Source organism: Giraffa tippelskirchi, chromosome 4 (genome assembly GCF_054371585.1).
Source record: "Giraffa tippelskirchi isolate mGirTip1 chromosome 4, T2T-mGirTip1v1.2.pri, whole genome shotgun sequence".
In the NCBI taxonomy this organism is placed as follows: Eukaryota; Metazoa; Chordata; class Mammalia; order Artiodactyla; family Giraffidae; genus Giraffa; species Giraffa tippelskirchi.
Genome location: NC_137278.1, coordinates 30647760 through 30659932, shown reverse-complemented (window position 1 = coordinate 30659932; position 12173 = coordinate 30647760). Strand labels below are relative to the sequence as shown.

The 12173-nt window shown below is 38.1% G+C and overlaps 2 long non-coding RNA genes across 2 annotated transcripts; one reads left to right on the top strand and one right to left on the bottom strand.

The window, feature by feature from the left end:
• Nucleotides 1-1154: 1154 nt before the first annotated feature.
• LOC145546274 (uncharacterized) lies at nucleotides 1155-6486 on the bottom strand. The gene is made up of 2 exons (XR_014082707.1): nucleotides 4980-6486; nucleotides 1155-2685 (listed from the first exon to the last, which is right to left on the bottom strand). It is a non-coding gene; the product is annotated as an uncharacterized LOC145546274 (long non-coding RNA).
• On the top strand, nucleotides 2892-4408 carry LOC145546273 (uncharacterized). The gene is made up of 2 exons (XR_014082706.1): nucleotides 2892-3244; nucleotides 4141-4408. It is a non-coding gene; the product is annotated as an uncharacterized LOC145546273 (long non-coding RNA).
• Nucleotides 6487-12173: the final 5687 nt, after the last annotated feature.

The following is a 12173-nucleotide window of genomic DNA, read 5'->3' as shown; positions in this document are numbered from 1 at the left end:
AGAAACACAAGCTGGAATCAAGACTGCTGGGAGAAATATCAATAACCTCAGATATGCAGATGACACTACACTTATGGCAGAAAGCAAAGAACTAAAGAGCCTCTTGATGAAAGTGAAAGAGGAAAGTGATCAAGCTGGCTTAACACTCAACATTCAGAAAACTAAGATCATGGCATCCGGTTCCATTACTTCATAACAAATAGATGTGGAAACAGTGGAAAAAGTGGCTGACTTTATTTTTGGGGGCTCCAAAATCACACCAAATGGTGACTGCAGCCATGAAATTAAAAGACACTTGCTCCTTGAAAGAAAAGTTATGACCAATTAGACAGCATATTAAAAAGCAGAGACATTACTTTGCCAACAAATGTCTGTCTGGTCAAAGCTATGGTTTTTCCAGTAGTCATGTATGGATGTGAGAGATGGACTATAAAGAAAGCTGAGGGCAGAAGAATTGATGCTTTTGAACTGTGGTGTTAGAGAAAACTCTTGGGAGTCCCTTAGACTGCAAGGAGATCCAACCAGTCCATCCTAAAGGAGATCAGTCCTGAATATTCATTGAAAGGACTGATGCTGAAGGTGAAACTCCAATACTTTGGCCACCTGATGCAAAGAACTGACTCATTGGAAAAGACTCTGATGCTGGGAAAGATTGAAGGTGGGAGGAAAAGGGGGTGACAGAGGATGAGATGGTTGGATGGCATCACTGACTCAATGGACATGAATTTGAGTAAGCTCTGCAAGTTGGTGATGGACAGGGAAGCCTGGTGTGCTGCAGTCTACTGGATTGCAAAGAGTCGGACACAACTGAGAGACTGAACTGAACTCAATTGCCAGTGAAGCCGTAAGTATGAGACCGTCTCTTCCCAGGACAGTAGTAGCTGGATGGACCCTGCCAATATTCATCCCAGATGCTCTCTTATGAAAATCTTCCCAGAATAACTAATATACCTCCATTTACTTCCGATTTCACTGTCAACATATACTCTCATACTTTGCTCAGATCTGGAGCCATTCCATTTCTTCAAAGTAATTTTTGTCTCTTTTCTTCTCTGCAATTTTTTTGTTTATGTAGTTTAACTCTAAAGATTATCTTATTTTCTTAATTTCCCTTTCTTAAAAGCCATCTAATTTATACACTGACGTACAACAAATTTTAAATAGTAAATGTATTTTTTAATTAGGAAAAATATTTAGAGGGGAAATAATGGAAAGTATTTTGGTGAAGAAGTTAGGAACCATCACACAAGGCCTTCTATAACTGCTCACTTGCCCTTCAACCATGATCATCCTGGGGTAAAATTCTTATGCTCAAAAGTGAAACTAAGCCCCTACCACATGACGTAGAAGACACGAGGCACAGTCCTCTCTCTGAAGTGGTCATAAGGAGTTGCACTGGTGTAGCTTCTTTGGTTGCCAACTGAGCTACCCAAATTTTCTGTAATTGGAACCAAAGTCCACACAGTCTACTTCACATTCTAAGAACATGGTGTACCCACTGTGGGTCATCCAAAAGGCAAACTAAGTACATTCCTAGGGTGCTGGCAATGCTTGTGCAACACACACACACAAAATTTGGAAGTATTTAATATTTGAGAGTTTTTTTTAAAAAGGCATTCAAATAGTCATCATGCAAAATTCAAAACAAACAAATCATACAACTTATTAGATTTCCTGATGTTTACTTTAAGGTTTAGTATATTTTGATGCTTTGTTTTTTAATTTCACACATAGATTTAGAGCCTCTAAACTCTTAATCCAGTCCTGGGGATATTAATTCTAGTATAAATGCTATTAGAATTTTTAACATGAAAACCATGTTCATCAGGCAATTATATCTATGAATTCTAAATTTCAGCATGTTTCAGTCACTGGATACATACTTGACTCCTTCTAAGAAGCCATGAGAAGTTTCTCACAACTCGTTTCATCATACATCAAAATAGCTCTCAAAGTTAATTATACTTAGGGTTTTGTGCCAAAACCCCAACACGTAACAATCATTATTTTTTAAGTATTGAGAGTGCAGTATAAACTATCAAACTACATGTCAAAACCTGGTCCCTGCCCCAAGGCTTATCAGATAAATTACAAAAACAAACTCATTCAGACTACTCACTGCATCAAATTAAAAAGCAAGGCTAAACTTGAATGACACAAACTTCAGGAAACTTTTCTATAAATTCCTAATAAGTTACCATAATTCTAACCAGAATTGTTTGTTGGTTTGAAGGTAGAATTCTGTATTTTTTCTTAATCTACTAACAATGGCACTGCCAATGTTTCAGGAAATAATATATAACTTAAGAAGAGAATGCTGGAGTTGTAATATACTTTCAGTTACTCTCGTTGTCCCAAATGAAAAAAATCAAACAGCAACATAAGACTCTTAGATATCACCTAGATTCTCCTTAATCATGAGTGAACTGAAATATATCAAGCTATTGTAACAAGAGCCTCAACAGCAGTAGCATACTGCAAAGAGATTTAATATTTACTTTTCTTTCATTAAAAAAACCATCCATCAGTACCAATATGTCTGCCTGACAAAAATATTACAGGAGACATCTTTTGTGGCATCTGTCTATTCCTACTGCTCCTCCTTTTCCCTTGGCCTCCAGAGACTACAACCTCAAATAACAAGACTGGAGCTGAGTCAGGCTTGTTTATACAAGGCTTAATCAACTGTGGTCAAGGGTGGTATCTTAGGAGAGGCCTAGTTTGTTTTCATTGTATAATACTCCAGGCAGTAGAACTCTTAAAACATAATAAAAATGTTTGACCGTACCCTTGACCACAGTTGATTGGGCCAGGAGCAGATACATGATCCAAACTAGACCAATCAGAATCTCATCCCAAGAAATCTGGAATTAGAACTAAGGGATTCAACCTTTCTTTAGATGACTAGACCTAAAACATGGAGGTTAGGTCCAGTGGGGATGAGGTGAGGGCATCTTCACCTACGAGGAGAACTGGAGAAGGATGGGAAGCCAGTCTGCAGACAGAAAATGAAGCACAAGGGCAGAGATGAGAGAGAGAGGATGTCTATTGAGTGTTTAACACCGTACCCTCCTATAACCTTATACTGTGTTGCTGTTCAGTCACTCAGTTGTGACTGACTCTTTGCGACCCCGTGGACTGTAGCACACCAGGCTTCCCTGTCCTTCACCATCTCCCAGAGCTTGCTTAAACTCAAGTCCATTGAGTCAGTGATGCCATCCAACCACCCTGTCCTCTGAAAAAGGTAGTATTCTATATATAACCATATAACCTTATATAGAATAATACTACTTTTTGTTCTAAGCCCCTTCAGCTGACTCCTGTTATTTCCAATCTAACATCTTAACTCAACCTGGTCACTCTGACATGGAACTGAGAGTTTTATGTTTCCTTATACAAAGACATAAGAAAAACATTTGCCTAAATTATAAGGGTGGGGCTAAATCCTTTTGAAACATACGAAAAAAAAATCTCACCATGGTGAACATATGGGTAAAAAAGCTTCATTCAGCAGACTTCATCAAAGGAGCTATTCTCTAAGAATTTGATAAATAGCCTTGCCCAGCATAACATTATTTTTAATATATCAAAAGCCTGGAAAATACTGAATTTAAACTTGTAAAAATGAAGATTTTTATTATGTTTAAGAGAGCTACTGCATAGGGTATTATACAATGAAAACAAACTAGGCCTCTCCTGGGCTTCCCTGGTGGCTCAGCTGGTAAAGAATCCACCTGCAATGTGGGAGAGCTGGATTCAATCCCTGGGTTGGGAAGATCTCCTAGAGAAGAGAATGGCTACCCACTACAGTATTCTGGCCTGGAGAATTCCATGGACTGTAGAGTCCATGGGGTCACAAAGAGTCGGACACGACTGAGTGACTTTCACTTTCACTTTATCCTAGGAGATAGTAGGATACCACCAGTAGTTTGTGTTCAAGCAAAAAATATACCATAGTAAAAAATAAATATAGTACATATACCTTAGGAAAAAAATTTTAAATAGAACTTGGAAAAGAGCCATCTGACTATTCTGATCAGGTAGGAGAATCTTAGAAACCTCTTCAAGGACTCCTGAGAATTATTCAACAATAACTAGAAATGTAGATGACATTAACTTCTGTCATAATACTTTTTTCAGGATCCAGCGACATTTACTGAAGGCCACCTCATGCGAAGAGTTGACTCATTGGAAAAGACCCTGATGCTGGGAAGGATTGAGGGCAGGAGGAGAAGGGGACGACAGAGGATGAGATGGCTGGATGGCATCACCGACTTGATGGACATGGGTTTGGGTGGACTCAGGGAACTGGTGATGGACAGGGAGGCCTGGCGTGCTGCAGTTCATGGGGTTGCAAAGAGTCGGATGTGACTGAGCGACTGAACTGAACTAAACTGAATATGGGCAAGAACCATGTTATCTTGTTTACTGCTATATTCTCTTTGCTTAGCACAGTTTTGGCATATAAAAGGCACACTAAATATTTCTAGATAAGCAAATGAATGTTGAAAAATAAGAATCAACCCATGTTATCTGGTAAGTAGAGAATCAAATAATATGTCCAATGAGATAATGACCAAAAGATGATTTTGAAACAATCCTCTTTTGTATATACTATATAAAAAATTCATATGAATTGGTAAAATAGGAATACTATAATTATAAATGGACAGAAAATATGAATAGTTCATAGGAGAAAAAAATTAACCTTATTAATAAAAAGTAATAATAATGTTGATCATTAGGACTGATCTAAGAGAAACAAGTTGAAAAATTACTCTGTCTAGTAATTTAAAAGTTGAGGAAATATAGTTTTGAGGAGGGTATAGTGAAACTGGTATATTCCTACACTGCTTTGGCAGACTAAAATATATTTTATAGAAACTAGCAGTAATTATTTTGCTGAAGTAAAGTTCTGAAAATTGATTCTGAGGATGGCCAACAAAAGAAGGAAAAAGGATATCTATGAAAATGTTTACTGTGAAATATTTTTATATATGTTTCAGTGTTTAGAAGTTATTTATAATAATAAAAAACTAAAATCAGCCAATAACAGGAGAATCATTAAGCAAATTACAGTACTTCATTCAATAGATAGTATGCAGTTTTTTAAGAAGATAAATACTTGGAAATACAAGAAAATATACTTGGAAAAATAGCTATGATATATATTAAGTGAAAAAAAGTTGAAAATAAAATTTTATTACACTATGACCTTACTAAATTACACTGTGACAGTCAAATAATAAATATATATCCATATACACAAGTCCTAAAAATAAAATGAAAGTTTAATTTGTTGGAATGGTGCAACTGTATTATTTAGGTTCTAGATACAATTCTAAATCTATTATAAATACTGATACAATGTTATTTGGGTAATAAAATAAGAACTCCCTTTTTCTGAAGAAAAAATAGAATTTCAGGAAAAAGAACAGAGAGAGTTAAAGAGACATACATAGACGGTTAAGACTTTATGGCAACTAAGACCCAATACAGGCAAATAAATAAGTATATTTTAAAAAATTACTTAGTCTGATATCTTTTTTAACTCCACTTCCCACAAATGAGCAAATTTTAGGTAGTCTATTTCAAAGTATGATAAAAATTCTGTTGCTTCAAAATGGAGTGTCTACAACATTGAACATAAGAAGCCAGGCACAGATGGGTACATACTGTGTGATTTTACTTATATAAACTCTGGGAGCTGGCAAATTTATGATGTGCATACTTTTAACACCTGCAAATTATACCTCAATAAAGAACAGTAATGGTCTGTAATCAGATAAGACCATTTCACAGAACTGAAAACTAGACACAGACATTGAGATTTCATTTTTCTTAAATTGCCTATTTGGAATGTAATAAAGCTTTTCTAAGTGTTTTGAGTAATCCACCGTTATTAAACCACCTTGGGTCAGTGTGGGTGGTCATGAATGGTGAGATGTTTATTTAATTACTTATTATGGCTCACATTGGCCGGACGGAGTATACATCTTAAGGCCACTGCTGCCTCTCCTCTTCAAATGATTGGGTGGATTCTCTTTCATAAAGAGTTGTTATGTACAGGATAGACTCTTAAAGGAATCTAAGAAATAAGACCATGTAAGTCCCAGCCTGGAAATCTGTGGCCAACACAGAGAAGAGGAATTCCACTGCAACATGAGATCTTGGCTACAGAGGAAGGAATCCCAAGCTCCAGGAACATCACACAGTGTATCTGACTATAAAGGGGAACTTGACCTACTATTTGCATCTTCATGTTGTGGGTAATTGTTCTTCCAAGATAAATTATTTTGGAAGTTCTTTATGCACATTTAATGTGAAAACAGAGAAATTATTAAATGCTGTAATACAGTGAGAGGAAGCCTTGTAGAGTAGAAAGAGCATGGACTTGACAGTCACAAAAATCAGGAGTCAAATTCTAGCTCTTCCACTTTCTAAATATGTGACTGTGGAGAAATGATCCAATTCTTCCGAACTTCCATTTCTTTGCCTGTGAAATGAGGTTTATAATACCTGCCATACATGGTTATCTTAAGGATTGGAGACTACATGAGTGCCTGGCATGCTGAGTAAACAATGGTGTCGGTAACTGTTAAATTTTAAGAGAACTGGATACCAGCCATTCTCGGCACTTACGGCTGAATGGCTTTGTTCAAGACACTCACGTTTTTCATTTATAAAAAAAGGCAAAAACGTCTACCTATTGAAGAATGGCTTCTGAGCTTAATTTGCAAGCAGTCTATTTTTGTTCCTTCTTGCGCTCCTACATGTGTCTACTGAAATAAGCACTTTAACACTAGATACTAGAAAAGGGGGAATAGGTCTATTTATTGGATATGTACAACATAAAAGGAAAAAAAAATCAGAAATGGTAAATGGCAACAGCACCTAACCTCCATGTGAGGCCCAAGGCAGAAAATTCTCCTGAAAGGGTGGATGAGAATGGCAACTGACTTCAGGTTGCTGACCTCATTTTTAGCAGTGACTTCATTGCTCTAATTTTTAAATGTTCATTTTGTTCTTGAATGAAATCAAGATAGGGCAAGTTTCAAGTACATCACTCAGGGTTACAGACAAGATGGCAGAGTAGAAGGACATGAGCTCATCTCTTCTTACTGGAACACCAGAATCACAACTAACTGCTGAACAACCATTGACAAAAAAGTACTGGAACCTTCTAATAAAATACCCTACATTCAAAGACAAAGAAGAAGCCACAATGAAATGATAGGAGGGACGCAACTGCAATAAAATCAAATCCCATACAGGCTGGGTGGGTGACCCACAAACTGGAAAATATACTGCAGAAGTTCTCCCATAGGAGTGAAAGCATGAAGTCTGCATGCAAGCCTCGTAGGTAGCCTCATACACCAGGCTTCAACCACAATCACAGAAAGACAAAATGAGATGGCACAGAAATATGTCCCAGATGAAAGCACAAGACAAAACCTCAGAAGAACAACTAAGTGAAGTGGAGACAGGCAATCTACCTTTAAAAGAATTCACAGTAATGACAGTAAAGATGATCCAAGATGTCCGAAATGAATGGAAGCATAGGTGGAGAAAATAACAAGAAATGTTTAACAAAGACCTAGAAGAACTAACGAACAGATGAACAATAACTGAAATAAAAAAATATACTAGAAAGAATCAAATATATCACCCAAACAAGCAAACAGTGGCTTCCTATTGGCGTAGCGTCTATCTTCCTACAGTGCTTGACTCCAGAGCAAGGACGCTTATCCCATATCATCTCTCTCTGCTGAGAGTAGGCATAAGGCCAAGATAGGTGCAGTTATCTTTCTTTTATTTCACAGGCTCAAGATACCTTATTTAGGGAGAAGAAAATGGCAATACTAGTAAAAATGCTTGTCCTGCCAGTCTGGGCCAAGTAGTACAAAATGATCTGATCCATTGTATATTTTAAACTAAAACACTGTTGTTTTCTGAACCCAGAATAGCATGGCCTGTGTTTCTCTATTTAAAAGGGGAAAAGAAAATCACAACTCTGCATGGGAAAATTCCCAACAAAAGGCTTACGCCTGACTTTACCCCTTTTTCTTCATACTAACCAAGGTTAGATAATCACAAACAGAACTTTACCCTACTTCCTAGGATTGTTGTTAAGAATTAAATGAAATAAAATTACTCTGTCAAGTGCAACATGCCACATAAATATTAGTCAGGTTATTACATGAAGGAAACTGGTATCATTCCAGGTTTGTGCTGGAGACAGCAACAATGAACTAAACAGACAGCTGGGCAAATCTGCTGGACAGGAAGCATGTCTGACTCTTGAACACAGGCTAGATTCCCTTCTGCTGAGCTATACCTGCCAGACTGGAAGCCCCTGGTGCTCCGGTCATGAATGGACACGTCCTGTCCAGGGCTTCCAAGGCCTCACCCCAGTCTGGCCTTTGACTCCACCCTGCAGTGCTGGCCTAGGGCCAAGTCTGGGTTAACTTCCTCTTCTAGTTTGCCTGGTACTGCCTTTCCGGTACCATCAGGCATTAAGCCAGAGTCAGGTTTTGCAGAGCACAAGTGGCTCAAGAATGAGAACATTCCTTCCTTCATACTAGGGAACTTCCCTCCTCTTTTCCCTAAAATCACTCCTATTTCTACTTCTTCTCTGGTTCTCATCTGCTCCAGGGCTCCAGATTAGGGTATGGTAGGTCAAGTAGCTAAGATAAGAGGGAAGGAACAAGTTTGTCTCACTGATCATTCCTCTAAATTGAGTCTCAACTACTCTTCACTAGTGCTACTTCCTTGCTAACTCCTTGCTTTCAGGAGCCGGAACGTAAGAGGTTCTTAATAACTATTAGGCAAAGGAACACAAATATCAGATTAATGAATCAGCAGACATAGGTATACCTTGGAGATTTTGCGGGTTCAGTTCCAGACCACCACAATAAAGCAAGTATCTCAATAAAGTGAATTTTTTGGCTTCCTAATTCATATAAAAGTTGTGTTTACACCACACTGACATCTATAAAGTCAACAGCATTATGCCTTAAAAATATACCTACCTTAACTAAAAATACTTTATTGTTGAAAACCCTAACCATCATCCGAGTCTTTAGCAAGTTGAAGTAACATCAAAGATCACTGAACAGAGATCATGAAGATAAATAATGATCAAACAGTTTGAAATATTGTGAGAAGGAACAATATTGAAATACTTGAAATATTGTGAGAAGGACTAAATTGTGACATAGAGACATGAAGTGAGCAAATACTGTTGAAAAACAGCACCAATAGACTTGTTTGATATGCAGGGTTGTCACAAACCTTCACTTTGTAAAAATGCAGTATTTGTGAAGCACTATAATGCATGTCTGCATGCTCAGTTGCTTCAGTCCTGTCCGATTCTTTGTGCCCCATGGACTGTAGCTCACCAGGCTCCTCTGTCCATGGGATTATTCCAGCAAGAATACTGGAGTGGGTTGCCATTTCCTCTTCCAGGGGATCTTCCCATCCCAGGGATTGAACCTGCATCTCCTATGTTTCCTACATTGGCAGGCAGATTCTTTACCACTGAACTACCTGGGAAGCCAAAGCACAGTAAAGTGAAGCGTGATAAAACAAAGTACAAATGTGTCAAATGAAGTCCAAGGCCTTTTCCTGGGCCCTGACCTCCCCTATTCCTGCCTGCTTTTCATCTGTTTTTATATTCAGAAACTAGGGCAGCTTCAGCTTGGTTTCCCAGATTAACTCTGATTTTAGTTCTTTACGCACAAAGGATCACTGTCAGCACATCCATACTTTCATAAGAGTTTTAAGAGGAAAAGGGAACTTAAAAAGGGACACACCTTACTTTCTATCTATTTCACAGAAGGGACAGAATCAATGCGGCAGTATATAAATGTGTGTGTGTGTGTGTGTATGTTTAGGAGTGGCATGAAAAGATTGTGAGGTTGTCTTATTTTCTATAGGAGAATGGAAGAGACACCCTAGCTGGAAAGTACAGTTGCTAACAGTAGAAGCATATTAACTCCTACCAGACAGAAGGTAAAGGGGGCACAGCTTTAAAATCATGCTACTCACTCCTATCTCCAGATGCCCTAGATCAGGAGGGGAGAGCCAGGGTTTTCTGGTGTTCAGTGGTAGAATAGTTTTCCACTGCTATAGCACATCAACTATGAAACCCAGGTGGTATCAAATACTCAGATATACACGTAGTTGGAAATGACAGAAGGAGATGAGAGAGAATGGGGCAGAAAAACAGTGTTTTAAAAAATAATGGCTAAGACTTTTCTTAATTTGATGAAAGACAGAAATTTGTAGATACAAGATTATAAATGAACGCTAAGCAGAATAAACACAAAAAAGGTTCACATTAATGTACACCAGAGTCAAATTACTGAAAGCCAAAGCCTAACAGCAACTTTCAAAAGCAGCAAGAGAAAATAACATATTACACAGAGGGAAAAAATGATCCGATCAACAGCCAACTTTCATCTGAAACCATGGAGGCCAGAGAGAATGGAAAAACACCATTAAAATGCTGAAACTAAAAACACCATCCTGTCAATCCAGAACTCTATATTCAGGGGATATGTTATTCAAGTATAAAAGAAGAATAACAATATTTTCAGATAAAGTACAACTAAAAAGATTTGTAGCCAACAGATCTGCACTAGAAGAAACACTAAAAGAAGCTCTTCAGGTTGAAGGGAACTATAAGATGGAAACCATTCAGCAAGGAAGAATGAAGCACACCAAAAATGCTAAGCATCTGAGTAAATTAAAAAACTATCTTTTGCTCCTTTTCTCTTAATTTCTTTATAAATTGCTTATAGTACTGTCTTGGGAGATTTATTAGTTGCAGAGGTATTACATATGAGCTTATAGCCTTCCTACTCTGTGTTTATCTTATGGGATGCTTAGAGTCTGGAATTGCTTCTGCTCTCTATTTGATCCTCTTCCCATTACTAAGAATTTGTTATGTGGATTGACTGGGTAGTAATGTGGTGAGGGACAAAAATCTTTGAAAACCAAGAGAAACGGAGATTGCTAGAACATAGACTATATATGGTTGGGAAGGAGAATCAGTGCAGGGAAAGAAAACATTGAGATTAAATGCTCCCATGGTAAAAGTGAAGTTACCAGGAACAGGCCTTCAATCTGTCCTAATTTGTGGCAGAACTTGGGGAAGAGACATGTAACATACTTAGTCCACTACCTAATTTCTCAACCTTCTCACCCTACAATAATTCCTAATCTTCTTAAGGCTTGACAGGCATGTCTATACAATAATTCCTAATCTTCTTAAGGCTTGACAGGCATGTCTATACGTCTTTAGGTAGAACTTAAGTTCCTCCAGGTATCTGATTTCCAGTTAGCGCAGGAAGTGAAAAAGAGGTGGTAGGATTTGGGAAATATTAAGGGGAGAAATTACAGATACAGTTCCAAGGCACGCCCTGTGATGAGAAGAGAAAGTCAAAGAACTGGGATTGTGGTGGTATCACCCATATGAATCATCAATGCTGAAAGAGTAGGATAGGATGGACACACTGACCTCAGAGCTCTGAGTGGAACCCTGGGATGTAATTGTTTTAGTGTTTGGGGTACTATAGGCTTCCAGTTGTATTCAGGACCTCAATTTCCATCAGAGGTTCTTAGCTTTTTGTTCTATTTTAGGAAGACAAATTTTTTTCTTAAATTTCTTTATAACTATTCCTTTCTATAAAGTTCATTTCTGTCCTGCCAAGGATTTGGCCTCCTCCTTTAGAAAGAAAGAGGACTCAGGGTGAATGGTATCAGGTCCAGAACCCAGAAACACAAATGACATTGATCAGACAATGGGAGGGAAATGGAGACTGGCTATCAATCGGCCTATTGGGAATAAAAATCGGTTTCACCTTACAGACCAACTCTTCGGAGAATTACGTTGAGAAGGATTCAGAGGCTTGGACTGAAGCACCGACTCCAAAAGGGATCATAAATAATTGGTGATGTCTGTCATGGGAACAAGACCATGTGCTCAAGAGCGCTGTCTGTAGCTTGGGTGGTTTGTTCACAGACTGACTGGTTCCCAGCAGATAAAGGATAGACTGACTGGTCTCTAGTAGATAAACGACTTCCTAGGCTAATGCAAAGAAGTCAGGTTTTTCTGTGTCACTGACTCAGAACCTGTCTATCAAGTCTAAGTCAGGTCCAAATGTAAG